The sequence below is a fragment of the Brienomyrus brachyistius genome, unplaced genomic scaffold (genome assembly GCF_023856365.1).
Source record: "Brienomyrus brachyistius isolate T26 unplaced genomic scaffold, BBRACH_0.4 scaffold175, whole genome shotgun sequence".
Classification (NCBI taxonomy): domain Eukaryota; kingdom Metazoa; phylum Chordata; class Actinopteri; order Osteoglossiformes; family Mormyridae; genus Brienomyrus; species Brienomyrus brachyistius.
In genome coordinates this window covers 110,361-134,062 of record NW_026042450.1, presented here as the reverse complement: position 1 = coordinate 134,062, position 23,702 = coordinate 110,361, and the positions used below count along the sequence as shown (strand labels likewise).

Sequence of the window (23,702 nt, the reverse complement as noted above, 5' to 3'; positions counted from 1 at the left end):
CTCGCTGTTTCTTTTATTCTTTCTTTTTTATATATGTGAACCCTGTAATTATTTATTATAATAATTATAACAATTGTATTATCTGTATGGTTGAAGAATTTCCAGCTCTTTATTTATTTTATTATCTCTGTTAAGTGCTGGTTAATCTCTCATTTATTCCCCAGAGAGCGAATTGAGAGAGCTGATCGATGGACCAACACCCAACACTGGGAAGCCTGGAACCTGTGGGATGAAGTGATCAACTGGGGAGAAGGTGTGGAGGAGTTCTCACCAGTGACACTCCCCACTGTCCAGGCTGGGGGGGTTAAGGGGGGATTGGGGGGGTCTACTGATTTGGGTAAGGGAGGGGAGAGTGTGGGAAAGGATGGACTGCTAGCCAGCACTAGTATTTCATCTCAAAGTCTTCAGAGTAATTACGGCCTTTCATCTGAAGACTGGGAAATTTATAAAACTTGCTACCTTAACAAAAAAAAGAAAGTCAGGAAGGACCGGACAAGCCGGGGGGAGGGTGAGGTAAGGGGGCAGAGTAGTGAGGAATATGTGGAGGTACCAGAGTGGGGAACATTTGAGGGGAAGGCCTCCAGGGTTGTGATGGAGGGGACAGAGGCTGGTATTAGTATAATGGATATGCTAAATGGAGGTGAGGAGAATGTATGTGAGGTGGGAGTGAATGTGGAGGAGGTTAAGGGAGGAGGAGGGAAAAGTACAGGGAATGCTGTGGAATATGTGGTGTCACAAGTAGGCAGAACTTGGCTAGAACCCATCCAGGAGGAAGACCTTGAGGAAGATGAAGAAAGAGATGAGGAGCTTCAGGAAGCAGAAGACACTGATGCTGCCACAGTGGACAGTTGGCAGTGCATGGCGGCATATGTAGCCAGAATATGGCTGCAGACTTTACAGGAAGATGGACCTGAGGAAAATGAAGAAGCTGATGTGGTATTCCAGCAGGCAGAAGATGCTGATGCTACCACACTGGTCAGGTTTCAGTGTATGGTGGCATCTGAAGACAGATCACAGCTACTTACTATACCAGAAGAAGGACCTGAGGAAGAGGACGAGACTGAAGTGATGAAGACAGATAAAACAAAAGAAGATGCTGATGCTGCCGAGAAGATCTACAGTGAAGAAGAAGTATCATTCCATGTGAATGCCGAAGATCTTTCTGAAGATGCAACTGAGAAGAGCCACAAGAAGAAGAAGAAGAAGATGAAGTGGTGCTTCTTCTGCTGTCCCCTGCCCTTCAGAAGAAGTAGCAAGAGGCAGTAATTATAAGGTTGTGAATTCAGGTTTACAAATGACTTAAAGCAGTAATATAACTGCATTATTGACACCTTCACAATGCACTGTAATGCATCCATAAATATATTATATTGAAGAAAAAAAATCATAACACATTATAGCCATGTTTATTATGGATTAATGGCCGATATAATGTATTATGAAGATATTTATTGTGTATATATAGATCAGAGCATTCATAATGCATTATCAAGATAGCTATAATGTGTTATGCCTTTGTATAAGGATTTACAGCCGTGTTTTTAATACTTTTATAAATGATTTATAAGGCATTAATTGGGTATTTATTTATTTATTCATTAGTTATATGACTGCTTTAAGTAAAGTTAAGTAAAGTGTTTATTTTCTTTTTCTTAGAATACCCGTGTTAGAGCCCTGCATTGGGACTGGGATCCCGCGGGACCCAACGGAAAGAGATACTGTTTAAGTGTTAATGTAGCTATAAGATACGATAGGATAAGATATGCTAAGTTAAAATATAAGATAGGCTAAGACGAAATATATTAATATAAGCTAAGTTGAAATATAATAAGATAAGATAGGTTAAGTTATATGATAAGATAGGCTAAGTTAAAATATAATAAGATAGCCTATCATATTTTATCTTAGCCTAAGTTAACATATGATAAGATAGGCTAAGTTAAAATATCATAAGATAGGCTAAGTTAAAATATGATGATAGGCTAAGTTAAAATATAAGATGGGTTAAGTTAACATATGATAAGGTAGGCTATGTTAAGATAAGAGATTTGCAATAAAACATATTTACTTTTCAAACTGTGTCTTTGTCATCTCTTCAGTGTTGTGTCTGTCTTTGTTTGATAATTTTGAATTGTTAATTTATATCTGACACTCTCCTAAATGTCAGTAAGCAGAGACGGAGGAATGGGAGGAAGGTACAGTTAAGTATAAATGATAAAGTATCAAAATCACAGTGTTGCCTTATTTTGACGCAGAGAAAGTAATTTCAGTGTTACTACCACATATGAGTTAATGGCTGCAAATGTTGGTGTTAGAAGTGCCGGTAAATAATGCGGAGTAAATTTAACTCTGGTGTGTTTCTGAAAAACGCACCGCCTTCCGCCTGCTGTCATTCGGCGAACGTGTAGGAGGCTATTCTGGTAACAGGTAAAGTTGTCATTTAACGTAATGCTAACGTGCATTACCAGTTAGTAAGTGTTTTACTATATCACACACCTTACGTCCTTTATAGTTTTAGTCCGGTGCACTCTGTATCCATGCTAACTAGCTAGCTAATGTTAACATGACGCAGTACAGTCTTCCAGCTTGGGGATTCCCACCCCTGTCCGCGGCCAGTATTCCGCAGGGGGGTTTGCGGAGGTGTTGGTTGCAAATGCAAACGATCCCTTCATGTTCATGCATTGTGTTCTAATGTGTAAATAAAAGATAACTATCAAATTCAATGTTTATGTCCTATTATACTAGATAAGACTGTAAAATAGTTTGCCCTGCATATGGATGCCATGCAGTCAGAGTATGATCAAGATAGGGTGTGAGTGTGGAAAAAAGACAAATGTAACAGTATTTGAGGGATGGAGGGATGAGAAGAGTGGGATGGAGGGAAATGTAAGGAGAAGGAGGTTCCTCGGAGCTCCGAGATGTGTTTGGCTGTAATAAATCTGGAATATAGCTATATGACATAGTTTTTGATAACACCAGCATTTATTTTTTAGGTTTGTCGATCTCCGTCAAAACAATTAGAACGAGTTCATTATGTAACTGGAACCCCTCTCACATGTAAACACAGTGACACGCTACAGCGTTGGTTTGTTGTCTGAGGCTATGATACTGACCACAAACACATTCTCAAATTTCACTGCACCAATCACAGCATACGCAGGCAGAAAAATGATCGCAAAAAACATTAGACTCTAAAACCGTCTGTAATGTCTGTGTTTATCCAGTGGACCATAAATTAAAATAAGCTTTCCTATTTCAGTTTCTTTTAGATGTTATAAAGTAATAAATAAAGAATCATAATAATTAAACCATGTATTACTGACTATCAGACAACTTCAACAAGTTACCACATGGATGCAAAATCAAAGATATTCATTTGCGCCTGGCACTAACCATGTACTCCTTCACAGTACTAAGCCATAGAAAGGGCCCCAATGAAACCCCTGCATTCCTGCATCGCAGATACTCTAATCTCAGCATTTATAAGATTATATTTGTACTACCTGCCAATTTTTATATTAGATGAGACTAAAAATTGAGAAATATCTATATGCAGAAGTAGTTTTTCCTGATAAGAAGGATAATATCAAGACTGTCAGCATTTACAAATCGAATTATGACACATCTGAGTAGCCCAGACTGTCCGGAAAACAAAGCCGTACAGCATATGTGGCTGACTAATGTACATACAGTGTAATAAGCTTATAATCAAATGGATAGAAAAACGCTCAATAATAGACAGGATTCAGAGGGTAAATAAGGTGCATCATGTGGAAGAGAAGTTAGGTGGCGTTGGGGTGCATTGTGAGTTTCATCTGGTAGCTAGAAGGGAATAAACAGGGCTTTGGGGGGGGGGGGGGGGGGGGGGACTTCTCCGGCGGCTACATTGCTCTACCTTTTTTTTTAAATGATTTATTTAAAAAAAAATCTTTTCTCCTTACACTATAATGGCAGGTTTAGGACTAATACAGTACAGTCATAACCAGTGTCAGGGATTCTATGCATCGCTACACAGAGACAAGTCCAGATATTGAGCCCAAGGCTAAAATTGTGGTTTACTTAAAAGTCCACTTTGGTGGGCAGTGGGGGTGTTTGTTCTTCTCTGCTCACATTTTCCCCTCTTATCCTGTCTTCTCCTCCGCAGCCCTTCCTCCTTCTCTCTGTTGCACCTATATTCCCTCCCCTCCAGTCATCTATGTTCTCCTTCCTCTGCAGTCTCTCCTCTTCTCCCATTCTTCAGTTATACTGTCTTCTCCGCTCTCCCTGTATCCCTCCTGTCTTTTGGTCCTGTCGTCTCTTCTCCAGTCATCCCCTGCTTCTCAGTCATCTCTGCATCTTTTTTCATTTGTTTGCTTATTCTTTGTTTGTGTTATTCGTTAACCCACCACCCCATGCTGGATGAGTCTTGATGTTTTTTGTTCTTTTTAAAGTTAGGCTTCTTCCTTTGTTTTTGTGCCATATCTTCTGCCCTGGCAGCATGGTGGTGCAGTGGTTAGCACTGTTGCCTCGCACCTCTGGGACCCGGGTTCGAGTCTCCGCCTGGGTCACATGTGTGTGGAGTTTGCATGTTCTCCCCATGTCGTCGTGGGGTTTCCTCCGGGTCCTCCGGTTTCCCCCCACAGTCCAAAAACATGCTGAGGCTAATTGGAGTTGCTAAATTGCCCTTAGGTGTGCATGTGTGAGTGAATGGTGTGTGAGTGTGCCCTGTGATGGGCTGGCCCCCCATCCTGGGTTGTTCCCAGCCTCGTGCCCATTGCTTCCGGGATAGGCTCCGGACCACCCGCGACCCAGTAGGATAAGCGGTTTGGAAAATGGATGGATGGATGGATCTTCTGCCCTCTTCTGGTTGCGGCAGTGCATGACACGGCTGGAAAAATAGGGTTTATTACAACACACACATCAAAACCAAAAGGATCAGGATGGATCCAAAATAAACTGCAAATGACCAGGAATGAACTAAATGATGGAATAAACACAACTAGAGAACTATATACATACATACAACATACAGCTATAATGAAGCATCAAAGAACAGAAGCAGAACAGGCACTTAAATACACAGCTAACAAGACACAATGCAGGACAGTGAGAATCATAACCAATAACAAGGACTGAGGGCAACCCAGGAACAGGCGTTACAGTTAAACAGCACTGGTGAAATCAAAGTGACCTTTCAGCCACATGGTCAGCTCTGCATCGCCCTCTGCTGTTTGCATTAGAAGCTGCTTGAAATTCCCACTCTCCTTACCAACACCTCGAGAAGCCAGGCCTTGCCGTGCCAAGTACTTAACTTCAGAAGATTTTTCCTCACTTGCTGCTGCTCTTTCCAGCTCATCTGAAGGTTGAATATTAACAGGATTGATCTTCTGAATCCATGTCATCAGTGCTAATCTGTGGCACTGCCTGTCTTTATGTGCACTGAATTTCCCCAGTGCCTTTTCCAGTTTCACATGCCAGTCTTCACAAGAGCTGAATGTGTCTTTCATGCCAGTTTAGACATTTGTGTTACAAATTATACAGTAGAAACAAAGAACCCCCCTTAAGATGAGGGGGGGCTGTAAGGGAGCCCAGTGTGATCTTTAAACCATTTCTCCTGAAAGCAGGGTCTCCTGTTTGATAGACGTGGCATTTACATTTGGCTGATTTGGTGAAGGTCCAAGCTCCTCCCCCCTCCTCCCTAATACACCTTCATCTTCATCTGCCTGTCTGCTCTCTCTCTCTCTCTCTCTCTCTCTCTCTCTCTCTCTCTCTGCCATTGACTCACACTCAGTCTCCCTGATTAAATGCTGTATCTGAAATACACACCACAGGCCAAACTAAGAAGCATATTAAACTAACATCAGGATCAGGCTGCTGTGACGTCATTATTCACTCTTAACCATCAATATTTGCTCCTTTTCTCACTCCCCTCCATGTCGCCTGCATTCTCTGCCGTCAGCAGCCTCTTGCTGTCTCTCCCTCTTCATCTTTACTCTCAGCACAGCAGAGTTTACATGAAAGCAGTTATCAGTAAACAAGTGGTGTTTCTTGGCATGATGCTCAGGAATGGATTTCTAAGGATTTGTTACCTGAATGGGATGATTAATATATGAAGAACCTTTGACTCACATACTGTATACGTCTATCATCTGACTGGCACTAATTATCTCACTGTCTCTACTTACTTTCCTGCTTTTCTGTGGTTGCCCAAAACCTCACGATTGTCACACTTCCTCTTCATGATGACAAGCTACTCACTGTGAATAAAAGCTGACTGTAATAAAACTACCTGCATTTAAATCACACATTAATAACGCAAAATACCTTAAGTAAGCAAGTATAGCTTTCTACAGTAATGGAATATAAAATTAATTAAACCTATTACTGTCTACAAAATAACACATTCAGCACTATATCAGACTTTACATCAGCTTTCTGACCATTATAAATATACCTGAGTGAGCACCGTTGTTAGTTTCTAGGAGAATGTGCAGTTAATAACATTTCCAGGTAATTTAACCAGCGTAACTGCACATGAGGCAATTATTATAATTATAAACGTAGTAGGGGTAGGGGGCGCTATAGAGCGAAAGGGTGACTACGCCACTCTGTAACTGTCGCTAAGACGGTTATTTTATAATCACCTTTTGCTGGTTTGATTTAATATAGAATGTATACTGTGAAATGTATGCCAGTGCCCTCTGCTGACTATTTAATTGATCCGTGTTAACCCTTGAATACATGGTCAGGTGACGGAATAGGGTAGGAGTAAATGCATGCTGGGAGATTCATGGAGTCAACTTGTGGTTTGTCGGCTTGTCACGGCAGGATCTGTAATAACTCCTAAGCATTTGGTCAGAAGGCGCACACGGTAATTTATATTTATTGTATTTACTTGTTGTCTTGTATTGAAAAGTGGAATTGCGGTGATGTATGAGCCGCTGTTTAGCGGTAATATCATGGATCTTTTAGAATGTCTTGTAAGATTAAATGTAATGCAGGAATTTAATAATATGTTTATTTTATAGTTTTTCACGGCGTCTAGAAGAATAAAGACGGAATAAACTTCAACATCTGTCAGGCGTATGTTTTCTGTACCAGATGAAGAACTTTGGGAGCTGTTATATCTTCTATAGTAAAGGTAACCTTACAGTAAATGACGTCTGCTGTCATCTGACGCTATATAGAAAATGTAATTAAATAAGATTAAATTTACCTTCTGCGAGGGGCACCCTAATATAATGATATATATAATAATTATAATATAATATAATTATATAATTATAATAAATATAATATAATTATAATATAATAATACACTGCTGTCTGTCTGCCATAAAATAAATAAAAGGGGGAATTGGAATTGCATATGACTATGGAGATTTTTACTAATTCACATAAGGGACAGCATAAAGGGTTGTTTAATTCAGTATCAGAGGAATTCATATATTTGTGTGATTATGATAATCACACGATTATAACTTGATAGTACATCTCTTGAATTGAACTAATTACAGTGTCATGTATAACACTGCACTTTTTAATACATTGTTTGGCAGAACAGACTGCAAAACTGTAGTCTCAATGGAAAGCTGGATGAAATTCCTAGGGTGGCGTAGTCAGCTGTCCACTGAGTCTACAGTTTTGTGGTTCGGTCTGTCACAGTCTGGCGCAGTTGGCAGGATCATCGTCCTGAGAGCAGAGACGCGTGTTCAGTGTGAATGACTCTTCAGTTGTTTTTCTATTTTTAATTACTTTTTTATTCCTATCCATGCCTTTTTTTCTTTTTGTATGCTCATTATTTAGCCAGTACAGCTGTTTTTATTGTAGTCGAAAACAACAGTGAGTGCCAGTCACTGGCAAATCCCTTGGTTCCCGGTTCCACTCCATCTGTCCTCTGGTGGTCCCCTTGAGCTGTGGACCCCTTTCCAGTGTTCTGCAGCCAGATCCTCCTGAGCCGCACGGAAGCGGAAGTTGGCAAAGTGAGATGCGGCAGTAGGCCTATGCATGCAATTGACTGGAGTATGGAGAGTAAAGCCTTTCGTTTTCTTTAATAAAAGTTGTCCGTGTATTTTCTCATATGCGAGGACATCACAACTGCCACTGCACTTGTTGATGTGTAAGTGTGCCCTATTCAAAAAATAAAGAGAAACTACATGCAGCACTGAAAAACTATTCCACGGCCAAAAAAAATGTAAACATTCTTTCTATATCAGAAGCTAGTCTCTGACTGAAATTTCTATAAATCTTTATATAAACTGATAGCAATTAACCTAAGAGTGCATGCTTGGATTGTAGTATCTGCATGTACTGTGGAACTAAAAAGAATCATAATCAACATATATAATTACGTAAATGAAAAACAAATACGTTGCATTTTGCTTAATAGTTTTGCACGTTGCCATAATTTATATTTAATTTAAAGTATGAAGCACCCAAGCAAAGTTTATGTTGAAATAATACTCAAGATTCTTACTGTAAGTCTTTACTCTGGCACAGTGGTGGATCTAGAAAATTTTACATGGGGTGGCAAGAGATTTTAACAGAGTGGCATGGAGGTTCAGTGAGAAACCGACTATCATTCAGAATCGTGGAGCTCAGGAGCATACTTACACTGAAAAAGTGACAATTTATCTAAGCATTTGGACTCTCATGGTTAAAACAATGCCGATTGTACTTTTCATTATCACTGACAAGTTGTTTTTCTTTGTTGTGCTGTGCAGCAGAACATTTCACAAACATATCCAAATTAAGAGCCTTTGCACGCTGATTCTCAATGCTCAGCAGTTTCCAGGTCCGCGGTGTTCATGCCCAGTTGTGCTATTTTGAAAACATAGTTTCGGGTAAATATTAGGAGGTCATGGGTTGCGGATTTTTGGGCTGATTTCATAATGTTATACAGCAGCAGACTGCAAGGGGAAAAATAAACTAATTATTATCAGTGCAAGTGGCTCCTAATCCTGAGTAATGCTGGATCTCTAGCCACCTAAAGTAAGAGACAGATGCACACGGAAAGCAGGGCTGCTGACTACCATGCATCTGGCATGACTTTCACGCTCTCAGACACTCACGCAAGGAATCTTCCACTATATTATTCCACTATAAGCCTAAATGTAGCTACATCAGAAGCGTTGGTGTAGTTTGCAAACCCTACATACCATTTAGAACAGGGGTCACCAACATGGTGCCCACTGGCACCAGGATGCCCCCAAGGACCACCTGAGTCACCCACGGACCTGTTCTAAAAATACCACAACTCACCAGTGGGCAGCGACTAAAATTTAATTTTATCTTGTTGCTATTCTTCTTTAATCACATTTGTATTTATATAGATTTGAAAATGACAATATCCAAAAAAGCATTTAAAACATGTTTATTCTTCATGAAGTTTAGATAAGTTTAGGTAAAGTCTGTTCTGGTAGCCTTTGTATGGCTCAGTACCCGTGAAGTAGCTCTCAGTTTCAAAAAGGTTGCTGACCCTTGATATATAGTATACCCCAATCTTGGGTGATATATCCTAATCAGTAAAATAACAGTCGGCTAAATTCCGCATAGTGATCTCATTAACTGCGTGTTGTTGCTGAAATACATCACACAGACGTCGGGGGAATGTCAAATCATCAGAATATGTAAGATTTATACATTTGGTTAAGTTGAACGCATTTGCTGTTGAATGCAATTCCTATCACATTAACAATTACTGGTTGAAAAATGAATTGCTGTTAGTGTCTTAAATCATACTGCTGTAAAAGTAAAATTTACAACAGAAATCAATATGCTTAGAATATGGGTTAAGATGGAAAATAATTTTTCCATCCCAATCCCAATCATGTTAATGCAAATTTACAGCAGTGTGGATTCTCAGAAAAAAAGGTACTCTGACATAAAGATCAGCAATACAGTGCAAATAACATTTAATTTAACATTTATACAAAAAAAGGACAGGGCATTTCGATGATAAAATCTGTAGTGAACAATATGTCGCATCAAAACAAAACCTGGTATTCGGTCATGCTACCTTAAGGTTAAACATTACTTTGTGCAAAGTTCCTTGTTCTGAAATAAATACTTTCTGCAATAGCACATCCAACCATATTCACACAGTCTTTATCGTTATTTATTTATTCAGCCGTTTTTTTCTTACTGCCAGCATCTCATAAAAAGGGTCAGTGCTCACAGCAGCAGTGATGCTCTGTATCCACTTGTCCTTCTCCTCAGGGGTTGGCGCCGAGATGCGGTACACCACATGATTGCCCTCTACCAGGCGGCCGTCCGCCTCCGTTTTTCAGGCTTTCATCAGCTGTCTGCTGTTGTTAGGGATGTACAGTTCAAAGCAGTTAGGCTTCCTGAGATCCTTCACCTCACGGATGCTCAGATTCTCCAGCGGAATGATCACCCTGGGTTTCTTATCCGTAGTATGTTTAAAGTAGTAAAGGCAGTTGTCCATCAGGATGAACCACCGCCTTTTCCATGTTTTCACCCGTCCTCCTCCCATTTTGAAGAGCCAACCCTCTCTGTCAGGGTTGAAGAAGGCATTGTTCCCATTGTCTTCAGGAATCTTGAATGGCTCATTCTTTATGCTCTTATAAAGATTTCGGAGGAGATCATCTGGCAGGTTGCCTCCATCATTGATTCCTCGATTCATGGAGATGAACCTGTCCACACTGGGCTTGTCTCACACATTTGGATTATGAAGGCTAGTGTTTAGCATGATGATGGAAAATGAAAGTACATAGCAGGTGTCAATGTTTTGGAAGACTCCAGGATTACATTGACAGTACCTCTGCGCAAAGGCCTCCATCATCCTGTCAATCTTTTGTGCTTCTCCTGGCAGACGGAAACTCCAGAGGAACTGCCTGAGAGCCTGTACCAGGTTGAACCCTGCGAATTCATGAAGCCCAAGAAATGTTTGGAGGACTTGGATATTGAAGTCGTCTCTCTCACCCAGGTAATCCCCAATGGCTGTTTTGTTCAGCCCCTCTCCCTTGTATAGGAGCTGGGCGATGTCCTCAGACGTGTGCCGGAGAAGATTGTTTTGTACCATGAACAGGATACCCTTCTTAGGGTCCATGTTGAATTTCTTTCTTCCCATGGCGACATGCTTATTCTTTTCTAAGATTTGGCTGCGTTTGGTGCTGGATTCAAGGCCCTCCACTTCCATGAGGGCCTCTCTCAGCGTCTCCCGCAGCCTCTGGATCTCCAGCAGAAGGGCTCCTCTCCTCAGCCGGATGTCCTCAAGTTCAGAGTGCTTCTCTGGACTCAGGTCCATGGAGACTGCAGCAGACAGGAAAAGGAGATCATCAGCGGGTGTGGAGCTCAGCAGGTTGGCCATCTCTGCCAGTTTGGTTGTTGGTTCAACTCCCATGGCAGAGTAATCGTAACATTGTTAAGCCCTTGAGCAAGTCCCTTAGACCCAAGTGCTCTGACCCCAAACTCTCATCACTTCGGACAAAAGCATATGCTGAATATATGTAATCCCAAAGGGCAGTTACAGAAGACCCCAGGACGGGAGTAACGTGGGAAGCAATTACTGATGCCTGGAAGCTTTGGGGCATGCAAATAAACTGCATCCAAAGGCAAATGGCTAATAAAGAATGCTCTGAATGCCAGGCATTCGTCCAGCAGTTAGATCGTAGAGATAATAAATAAAGATAGAAAGTGTGAATAAAGATAAAACATTTTGATTGTATTTGCGAAGCGATGCTGGATGTGCTGAGCTCGCCGGGAAGGTCATGTGGTCCGCATTCCCTCCCCATGCACACGTGATCAGCTCAATCACACCGAAATTGTCGGTTTGCTGCCCTTCAGGGAAACAATCTAAAGGGTGTTACGGGAAAAGTAATCGATGCAAGAGCCAATGATGTTCTCCTGGTGCCTACCCTTGTTTATGTTATCGTTACTGACACAAACAATGATGAACGATAATAAGCATTTATAAGCCATGATGACCGCACCATTAACGTGGAGTTGCACTAACGTCTGTTTTTATAGCTAACCAGCAAGTCAACCTCTCACCCTGGTAATGCAACAGCGCCGGTTAAACAATACGTTTACACAGAGTGCTTGTGATCAGTGGCCTATACTACGAATCAGGGTTACTGGCTTATCGAGGTAACTTGACGGATTTAAGGTACCACAGTTTAAATGAACTTCATATTTGTTCATCGGGATGTCTGAATCGGTGCTAATCAGTACTACGATGCCAGTTATGCAATGTAGTTTTGATAAAACTTTTCTGTCATTTAACATAAGAGGAAAAAAATAATTATACTGTAGTCAAATTGGCTGATATAAAATCGTTTAAAACTGTGACAAATTTTACCTTTTTTTACAGTGTATACTTCCAGTCACAAGGTAGCAGATACGGATTTCTGAAATAGCAAAGATAAAGGTCAATGATTAATATCCCTCATGGTAAGATGCTGTTTTGATATCCTGTCTAGGGTTGGAGTGTAACAGTATTCACGGGAAAGGGGAATGGGACAAAGGGACAAACGGGGTGAGGGCAAGAAGGGAACACCAGTGGGCAAAGGGATATTTTTTGTATTTTCATTTTTTTTCATGTATAATACTGACACTGAACAAATAACCCGGTGCAAAAGACTTTGGGAGTGACCACAGCCAAAATAACAAACAAAATCCCCAACTATCAAGTGCGACCCACAGCTAATCTCACCTAAGTGCAAAAGAAAAGGAAACCAAAAGACAAACACTCCACCTCACTCCCTAACCAAATAAACAGAGTCCAACACACACTTGCAGAACAAAATAGCAGTCACTCCCTATGCAGCAATACAATCACACATACATAACTTACACACAAGTCAAAGCAACGAGGGGGCTAGTGAAGACGTAAACCAAAGAAAACCAAGCGGGGAGACAGCAAGCCAAACTGAGGTCGCGGGGGGGACCGGAGCCTGTCCTTGGAACAACAGGCGTAGGCAGGAACCAACCCTGGGCAGGAGTCAACACTCTGCAGGGCACAAACACTCACAACTCAGATTTGCCAATTAACCTACCCTGCACACTTTTGGACTGTGGGAGGAAACCGGAGCCCCTGCTGGAAGTCTTTCCCCATTCACCAGATTATATTGCCAGAAGACTGAAAATTAGATATCAAATACTAACATAAACACTAACATGACATAAAAACAAAAAACAAGTTTGCTTGTAATGAGACGCAAAACAGAAGATTATCTCTTTTTATATTTTGAGAAAACATTTTAACATTTATCCAACCGGTCAAATGGTTTAATACTTCATACAGCAGCATTTCCAAACTCATTCCTCAGCCCACCAGACAGCTCCACGTTTTTGCTCTGTCCCAGATCCCTGCATGCATGAACCAAACAGTCACCTTTTACTGCTGTGCTGAGAGCTTGGACAGAGCAAAACTGTGGATCTTTGCAGTGGGGTCCAAGGACTGGGTTGAGAAACCCTGGCATAGAGGAGACTGCAGTGAGAGCCAAGAAAAAAAGAGATTAGAGAGGAAGGTAAAATGCTTCCATTAGCATGGCAAATAAGCTGCAAGTACAGACCCTGTGCTTCCATTACAAACAAAAAGCCTGTATGACCCTCCTAAACACACGTCAGATTAACTTAACCAGGGGAAATAAGCATAAAACTTGGCAAAGACTAGACTATGAAAAGGGAAGGTGAACATCATACTTACACGAACTTCTGCTAAAGCAAATGGACAAACCCCTATTAACTGAATCAAGTTACTTTAAAAAATTAATAATCCAAAAATAAATCAATAAAAATTAAGAAAAACACAATCATGCTTTGAACTAATACTGCAGTCAGTCCTAAATGTTCCCATGACATTCTTTTCGTCACGACGCACACTCGGTACATACTGGTTAAAAACCATTTATAATCATTCATGTTCCAGTCTATGATGGAGCACCCCAACCTGGGCCGCCCATCCAACATGGCAGATTTCTGCCCCCTGGCCCCGGAGACTAACATACCAACCTCTGGAAACAGGGAACCAGGGGGACATGGGCCGCTGACTGGATGGGCGACTCCAGAATGAGGTGAAGCAGAAGGTAGACTCCACAGCAGAGGACCGAGGAATGTAGAGCAAAACCAGGGAACCTGAAGTGGCAAGAACACAAACCAGGACAGACATATAAAACCAAAGCAAAGGCATCAGTGGCACAGGCCACCAGCTTGTGAAAGATGGCTACCTGGCATCATGAATCCCTTAATCAAAAACCTTTGTGATGGCAACTTTGCCACCCAGGACTGATCCCTTCTAAACACCTCAAGTCTCAATGCAAGGTTTCTGAAATGTTTTGAAACATTAGTCCATGTGACTGCTGTGGTATTGTTCCAGGCAGGGAAAACAACTTAGGAGAAAATTTCCGTGCATGTTGGGTGTTTGTGGTACTGTTGGGCTGAGGGGGAAATTGAGTGAAAATTAACCTTTGAGATCCAATTATATTATTTAAACAGGTTAGTAGTTAGACAGTGTGATTTAGATGAGGATAAGGATGTTTTATTGTCATTACAAAACGTGTTCTACATGAAGGGAACAAAATGAGGCACTCAGATCCGGTGTATTAGCAATAATAAAATAGAAATAAAATCGAAAGAACAATACAATGAATAATATGGTAAAAATTAAAGTAAAATCGAATAAAGACATTAAGATAAATTCCATTAGACCCTCTGGGCCAGGCACTCTGCCACTGTGCATTGTTTTCTTTGCATGTACAACTTTGTACTCCATAATTTTAATATTTAATCACGAAGCCTGAAGAGCAATATGAACTATATCATGCTTTAAGTAAATTGTCTCATCCTTTATTTGACTAAAGTATATTTGACTTCAACAGAACTTTGCAGGCTCATCTAGGATGGAGAATTTCTGCTGCTGAGCGCATTAGAAGAAATTCTCAGAGGGAGATACGAGTCCTAGGTGCCTGCTGGGTACATATTCAAGACAGAGTTAGGACCGACTCCAATAATTCTGCACTGTCTCCCAGATTAGAGGAAAAAATTGTATTTTACTGAAAATTTTATTTATGAAATTTTACCTTAGACTTGGTCAGCAGCCATGTGGATAAATTTCAGAACTACAGACGGTCTGTGGGTTGGGGGGGACAAGCAGGTTGGCCGGTGGGGGCACGCGGAATGCTCCTGGGGGTGTGGTGGGTGTGCTTATATGATTTACAGGAGCCGAGGCTAACAAAGGCACTAAACTGCACAAACAGCCTCCTGTACGAAGTTTTACATGAAAAGGGGCCATGGGCTTGTTGGCACTATGTTTCTTAGCACTCTGACTAATACAGCCAACTGGACCCGTCTACCTCTTCAAAAACATCAAAATGGGGTCAAAATGGCCCCATCTGTGTTAATTTGCATCATTAATTACAGCATAAATCAATACATTCCAGATGAATTTTAAGGTAATTTCAACAAAAGCCTGTAATATCATTTTCGACCACCATGTGACACCACAAGCTGTTAGAAAACCACTAAGATGTCAATAAGAGATTTGGCAGAACAGAAAATATGATGTTAAATATATCACAGTGCAATAGTTTTAAAAATAAATCAATGACTTTGCATGACAATTTTATGTGTTTTGTCAAATAAAAAACCTGAAGTATTTGAACTTGAACTGATACTGAGCAAAATATTACCTCTTACTTATATGAAGGTTCACATTATCTATGATGTAGAATAAAAGACACAAGTAAACAATCCATTTCTTTGTTTTAAAGAAACAGATTAGCTAAGAAAACCAATTCCCACCCTGTGGAATCAATGTGCATCACCATTCTCAATGGGGGGCTTGTACAGGGACCTCCAACATCCCCGCGGGGAAGATCCAGGCCTCAACAAACCTGACCACCTAGAATCCGCCAGTCCACTCAGTTCCCGAAAATGCAGCACTTTAACACAAGCCTGGTACAGACCTTTCTTAGACAAATCTCTAAGAGCCACCTGCTGAAGAGACACGAAAGAGAGCAGCAAACCCACCTCCTCCCGATGACCCTCTACAGCAGGAGGGAAAAATGGGGCCTACTGCCTCCTCCTAACTCAAGCACATTCTTAGTTGCCTCTGGTAGCGTGCAGACAATGTCCTCCAAAGCTCTCTGAAGAAGTCTGGGGGAGGGGGAAACATTTCCGCATGTAGGGGGCCAGTGGCATTTAATTATTTACAGAAAATTCCATAGAGCCAATGTAGGAACCTGAGGTCAGTTTAACACAGGTCACTGTCCGTGGTGCTGAAACCTTTACTTGATGGGCTGGTCCTGAACGAATACAATGGCTGGCCAGCGTGCCTCACTATGTGTTTCCACTGACTGACACCTTCACATGTAATGTGATTGTTAACAATGAGGAACATTTTACAAGTTACTACAGGAAGCAATATTTACATGCCTGTAGCTTTCATTTCTCACCACAGAAAGCCCAAAAAAAAAGAAATAAGAAATACATTCATGTTATATCCAATATATCACTTCCTCATTTAAAATCACAAAACATATCTGACTGTTAATCTCTATGTTTTAATAATTTCAATAGCATTGCGTGATTTGCTTATTTTTTTCAAAAGCCACCGTGGAAGCGAAATTTAAAGAAGTTTGGTCCCCTTATAACAGCATTGGGTAAGAGAGCCGAGGGCTGCTGGGATTGTTCTCAATGTCTTGTTGGTGCCGTGTGGGTTGTGCTGCACAAACAGCCTCAAGTTATGAGATAACATGAGCAGATGCCATTACGTCATTAGTGCTACACAAGATATTGTCATGACCTGGCTCAAGGCCATAAGAAAAAGTGGACCAGTGTTAAATCACTGTGACCTCACACCTCTTCAGATTGCAAGCCCATTTAAATGGCACAGAAGTACACAATGGGTGGCCTGTATCTGCCTCACTTAATGTGCACCAAAGACCTCATATGAGGACCACAAGAGCCACCCCAGATTTACCCACCATCATGAGAAAGACTAAGATCAACATGAATGAAATGGCCTATTTGGGTGTACAATCACCCCCAGACCACTCTGACTGGCTTTGGGTTTTTGAGACAATATGAGAAGGGCAGGTGCCCTTTTGCGTGGAATGTCTCCGATTCCTGTTTTTCCTTCTTCCTCTTTTTGTTTTCTTCAAGTGCCAACAAGAGAAATTAATGACAATGCCAAAGCATCTGTAATTGCAACAATTTTCTAGGAGAAGGGGTGTGTTTTTTGACACAAGTGCAGGGGTGCCAATATTTTTGGCCATGACTGTAATAGTTATTTGTGATTTGTAATAATTATTTAATTTTATCGATCCATCTACTTACCTACACTAAAAAATGTACTGTTGGATGTAATTAATTTTAAGACTAGTGGTTACATGAAATTACTTTCTAAGAACATTTTATTTTGTAATTCAAATTTTTCTTATTTTTCAAACCAAAAAGTTACAGCAGTCTCATATAATACACTTCAGCCATTCACATTTATAAAACAATATGACCAATCACTAGTTCAACCTCCCAGCCATTTATCCTTCAAAAACATGGCCCTAGAAACATTCCCACATTTTCATTATACCTCGTTTCCCATTTAGTCTGTCCAACATTTTTTCATATGAAGCTGCCTTAATCATCTCATCGGTCCATTCCTTTATATTGGGGATTGTTGAGGATTTCAAATGCCTTAATATTACCCTCATGGCAGTTATGAGTCCCACCATCACAGCCTTAAACTGTTTATTATTCACCTTTGGCAATTCCACTCTATCTCCTAGCAGACAGGGTCAGGTTTGCGGGGTAAAGTAAAGCCTAGCCATTTGTCCAGGAGACCAAGAACTCTACCCCAAAATGGATATACCTGAGAGCACTGCCACAGCATGTGTAAATAAACCCCCACCTGCCTTCTAAAATTCCAACACTGATCAGTATTAATTAGTCCAGTTCTATTTAGTCTAACTAGTGTCCAGTACTATCTGTGTATAATTTTATACTGAATAAATTTACCTTTTACTTCCCTATAATATTTCCCCACTCTAGAAAGTATTCTTGACCATTCATCTTCTGCATTTTAACACTTGTGACTCAATGCCTCAGTTGCAAAAACTTCCAAAAACTCCCTCCTCCTCCTACATCATACTTACTCTTTAAGTCTGATTATGACATAAACATCCCATTTACGAATAAATCCCAAAGAGTTTTCACCCCTTTGGGTTGCCATTGTTTCCATACTTTTTCCTATTTGTATTTGAGGATTGTGCCAAATTGAGGAATATGGCTGCATGTCATGTGATACTTTAAGCTTCTTATGTATTTTGATCCATATATTCCTCGAAAAAGATATTATCGGGTTTGTGTTTCTTATATTGTCCCCCCATTGTGACAGAATGTGCAGAGGTTGAAATAGTGAAGCCAAATTGCTCTCGATAGCTATCCAGTCCACATCAGAATTCACATTCTTCCAGTGATAGTAGAGTTTGGCTATTTAAAATGACATGCTATATAATCTAACATCTGGCAATCCTAGACCTCCCTTGTCTCTGGGCGAAGTAATTTTAATCCTAGGTTTATTCTTTCCCAACAAAAATCTTTTACTATACTCTCGTACTGTTCAAATATCCTTTCCGGAATATTAAATGGAAGCATCATAGAGAGATAATTAACTTGAGGCACCACAACCATTTTAGTAACATTAACCTTCCCCCCATGAGGATAATTTCAATGCTTTCCATTTGTCCATATTAGGTTTAATTTTGTTCAATGAGGGTTCAAAATTCTGAATTATTATTTTGTCAATATATAAACTCAACAGATTTAAATTTCATGTTTATAGTTCAATTTTATGTTATATAAACAAAATAATTTTAATACAGTGCATTTTTTTTATTAATTCAACAGCACCCATGTTCAATCCACTTAAGTTTGGAAGGTGTATTGGAAGGTAACGCAGATCTTTCTTAAGTGGGCATCCAGAGATATCGTCCCCCCTCCAAGCACCCCTTTTCTCCACTAGTTCTGTATGGAGCTCGACAGGAGGAATGGAGAGGTAGACAAAGGGGTTAGTCTCACACATAATGTAATACAAAATAAAGAGTAAATACAAGCGCCATGAAGCAGAATTGAGCTCCAGCAGGCCTTGACTTACAGTAAAGGAATTGTAAGGCAGACATGCTAACAAAACAGCTTTACATTCCCAATTCCAAACCATTAATGGGCAACCTTAGAGTGACGACGGCTAAAAAAAACCTTCGCTATAAGCAGGAATGAAACATTGTGAAAAGCCAAGACTCCACATGAACATGTTCTCCCCCTGCAGAGTCAGATCACGCATTTGAAGTGTTCCCAAGTGTTTGTGTGTTTTAGGTTCCTGTTAGTGAGGGGTCCTTTGCCGTTCTGTCTGACATCCAACAGAAAGTGCACTGTGTCTCTGCAACTTAAGCTGAGTCAGTGTAAGTGTGTGGCTCAGTAGCTCAAGTATTTGGGCTTGTAATCCAAAGTTTGCTGGTTTAAATCCAGCTTCAGATGGATAACTGTATGTTTATGGGCCATTGAGTTATGAAAAATAATCAATGTAGTGAATCACTATATTCTCAAATTACTTGTTACTTGTACTTTTATGAACAACACCATTTATTAAACAAACAAATCTGCATTGGCAGAATGAAGAATTAAAAATGAAAATAAACTATCATTTAAGAAACTGTGGAAAACTGAATATACAATATTTGTAAATTGAAGGAAGAGTCCATTAACTTAAAACCGTTTTTTGGTGGATTCTTTTTTTTTTACAGTGTATGACGCGCTTGAATTCACTGAGCTCAAGTGTATGTGAAAATTAATATATTTACATCTAGTATGTTTCATGGCTTCACTGTATTTCCCTCTGGAATGATCAGTTTCATCTAACTGCTGATGTTAAAGGCAGAGCTGAAATTTAGTTTAGTCATGACCTCAAAATTTAATTGAGTAGGTATTCTGTACAACCAGACGGAACTGCTGGTTGGGCTGGTCATCACCTGCGTTTTCTAAGTGAGGTCTAAATGTAAAGTTTCAAATTGCACAATATATATTAATCTGTTTTTAATGTTTTTACAAAATATTTTTGTATGTGTTTGCATCTTATATTTTGTATAATGTGCTTGTACATTTGATTCTTCCTTGATTTTGGTGTAATGAAGTGTAACTAGTGAAAAAGAGAGAAACGTTTGGGAAGCATTATTGAGCTGATTGTCCAGAGTCACTTGGGTGATAATTAAGGTCAATATAAATCACCTATTACCCACTGTAACCCTTTGTATTCCCCCCGCACACTCTGTTAACAAAATAAGAGGGTTGAAGTTAAATCAGGTTAAAAAGGTAAATTTGACCCTCCCCCGATCGCGGAAGATGCGTTCCAGACCCATCAGCGATAGGTGAAAATCCACGATACAGAAGGATCATATAAATCTTTTTTGAAGTTTAAGCTTTAAAATACCCCTCCCACATGCTTTAAACACATGTAAACTCATTAAAACAGCACATATATCTGTATGTCGGGCTAAGGATATGAGTGACATAATAATAATAATAATAATAATAACAATAATAATAATAATAATAATAATAATAATAAAATAATAATTTTTAATATATATACACACACACACACAACTTTCTCTCTATATATGTAATGGAATATATAAAAATTAAAACATATATGGCTCTTACACATTCTTTTCATCCTTCTTCATGTAGCGTACTGTTGATTCATTCAAACCATAATGGCGAACGCCGTCCGCATAACGCTTTCCTTCCCGAAGCACATCCAGAAGTTTTACCTTCTCCTGAATGGTCAACGTCTTCCATCGTAGGGCTTAGAACAAAACGAAAACAATCGGACCACAAACAATGTACGGGATACGCAGAGAATCGTGAGGCATCAGAGGAAAATCCGCGATATAGTGGGGGAATCGCTGTAATTTAAAATCTGCCAATCCTGGTTTTCAGCACCATGGACAGAAACCTGTCGTTTATAGGGACCTATTATGCCAATTTTCACTGTTCATAATTGGATTTTTATGGTCTGCTAGAATAGATTCACCCTTTTAATAGGTGATATCCTAGAATCCAATATATTATTGCAGGGCTGTTTTCATTTGATGTTAACCAAATGTGATATATTTATTTTTACTTTTGATATCTCGTCCTTTTCCCCTTATCTGATAAGAGCTGCTGTCCGCTGAGACAAGCTGGTGTGTTTTTACTGCTCACTGAAAAGTGGGTGGTGCGGACATTGTGTATTACATCACACTATGAGACAGTCACTGATTGGTGGGCTCTGAGGGGGCGGTGTGACCTGAAAATCATCCATCAATCAACCCAGGATGGGGGGCCAGCCCATCACAGGGCACACTCACACACCATTCACTCACACATGCTCTCCTACGGGCAATTTAGCAAGTCCAATTAGCCTCAGCATGTCTTTGGAATGTGGGGGGAAACCGAAGTACCCAGAGGAAACCCCACGACGACATGGGGAGAACATGCAAACTCCGCACACATGTGACCCATGCCGAGACTCGAACCTGGAACCCAGAGGTGTGAGGCAACAGTGCTAACCACTGTACTGCTCCTGAAAATCATGAACTATTTTAAATGTTGAAGTATTTTTGAAATATTTATTAATTTTAAATATTTATTAAATCAAAACATTTGGCAGTATACATGTTATAGCTACTTATTAATGAATAAGCAATATAATAAGATTCAATTTTGCTTTCACTACTTAAAGCACCAGAACAACGTATTTGAAAAATTCAACAGCAATATCTCTTACCAGAAATCAGGAACAGGTTAAGAAAATCCACAGACTTCGTCGCGAGCAGTTTAATATACGAACTATTTCCTTCTACCCGACTCCACACACCAATAATATCACTGCGCAGCAGATATCGCCAGGGAGCTCGCGCTTGTGTCTAATGCACAGTGATACGAGTAGTGTACTTCGATAGAAGCACGACATTTCTACGGCTGATATTTCCAAACCTGAACAACTCCCAGCAGAACTTTGATGAATAGATAACATTAAGACCCCTCTAAAATATCTTTTTATAGTTTTGGGGTGAACCTCCCATTTAAACGAAGTACATCGTGGTGCTCATGAATTTGAAAGCCTAGATGCCTCATCTAGCTTTTCCACAACGTGTCAGCAGCGCCACCATCTTAGAGCGATAATTAGACATAAACAAGCAACATGTCAGGGTGTAGATGGAAAGATCTTTTGGCCATAACTTCTTTACTAATTAACGCATTTATATCTTACAATTATGTAGAATAAATAAACAAGCCCACCACTACTGCCCCCCCCCCAAATTTATGTAGTACTGCTCATAGTATTCTCAACAAAAACTAATGCTAGTATCCCGTCAGTGTCACAGGCTAGTAAACATGTAATGTATCTTATTTGACCGTACCGCAGATTTTTTTACCTGTGAAATGTGGTTCCCTGTTTTCTAGTTTTAACATTCCTCATGTTGTTGCAGTTTCGAAAATAGTCGGTTCACTAAGTCATATCTATGAATCCTCTATTTCACAATTACCATGCCAACATCGCGTATCGGCATACAGGGTTTCAAATCTATGGCGGTGCTGCCTACGCTACTACCAGTCACATGACACAGGAGCTACCGAATACCCGCCAATCGGGAGCCGGCTAGATCAACCACGCCCACCCGTCACATAGAGAAGAGTGAGGCGAAAGAAGCGAATCAGTTTAAAATGTCACCATTAACGCGGTATTTAGTAGTCTGGAGATATTTTACTTTAAGCAAGGCACAAAATAAAGTTGTAGTATTTTTAATAAAATTTGAAGATTAGCCATCCCCAAGGAGCTGACAGGAAAGCCAGGTACAGGTTTAGTCCTCCTTAATCAGCTTGTCGGTTACTAAATGTCGGCAAATAAGCTTGCCTTTTTCTGTGATTTTTTTTTCAGTTTAATTGACACTTAACGAAGTAATCTGAGACCTGAGATATAACATTAGCAACGATGGTCATTTTTTACACTCATGGATTTTAACATTGAGGACGTGTGTCACATGTCATTTTCACATAGAGGGAGTTTAATTGTTTTTATCTGTGTCTGTGTGTCAACATATGTCTATTTAGTTATGTCACTGGAATGTATGATTAGTATTGACATTTCCATAGACTACTATGTTTTAATAAAAATGTATGATCCTTTGGGAGTTGGGCAATAGAACGGAATTGTAAAGTATCAATAAGAAACACTATTAATGAAGTAGCCGCCCTAACCTTTTGCTTTGTATGAAGTGTGCATACAAAACACAAATAATGCAGTTGTACTGTTATGTATATAATTTAAAAGGTATACTTCCCAGCAAAAGATTGAGTTAATAAAATTAAATGAAAAGTATTAAGACCCCTTGTCATTCATAGTATTATATACTTCTTAATTTTAAAAAGACTTTTTTCCTATCATATTTTTTAGTTTTTGAAGTTGATAATCTGGAAAACTGCTGCCTGGGATCAACTATCCATTCTTGACTCTTGGAATAGGAATTGAAGTCGAATCAAACAGCCTTACAGCACCCTCTTGTGACATACAGTAATATGGAAACCAGAACAATTACTAACTGAACGCAACATCCCCCCTTTACTTATGTATTCTTCTTCCTGCAGCAGCACTGTATTCTATAAAAGACACGCTGTCACGATCGCGGGCAGGCGTGGAAATAGCAGGCAGACAGGTGAAG

General features: G+C 40.0%; 1 pseudogene; it reads right to left on the bottom strand.

The window, feature by feature from the left end:
- Positions 1-9,869: 9,869 nt before the first annotated feature.
- LOC125728153 (cytohesin-2-like) lies at positions 9,870-22,483 on the bottom strand (annotated as a pseudogene).
- Between the last annotated feature and the right edge of the window lie 1,219 nt (positions 22,484-23,702).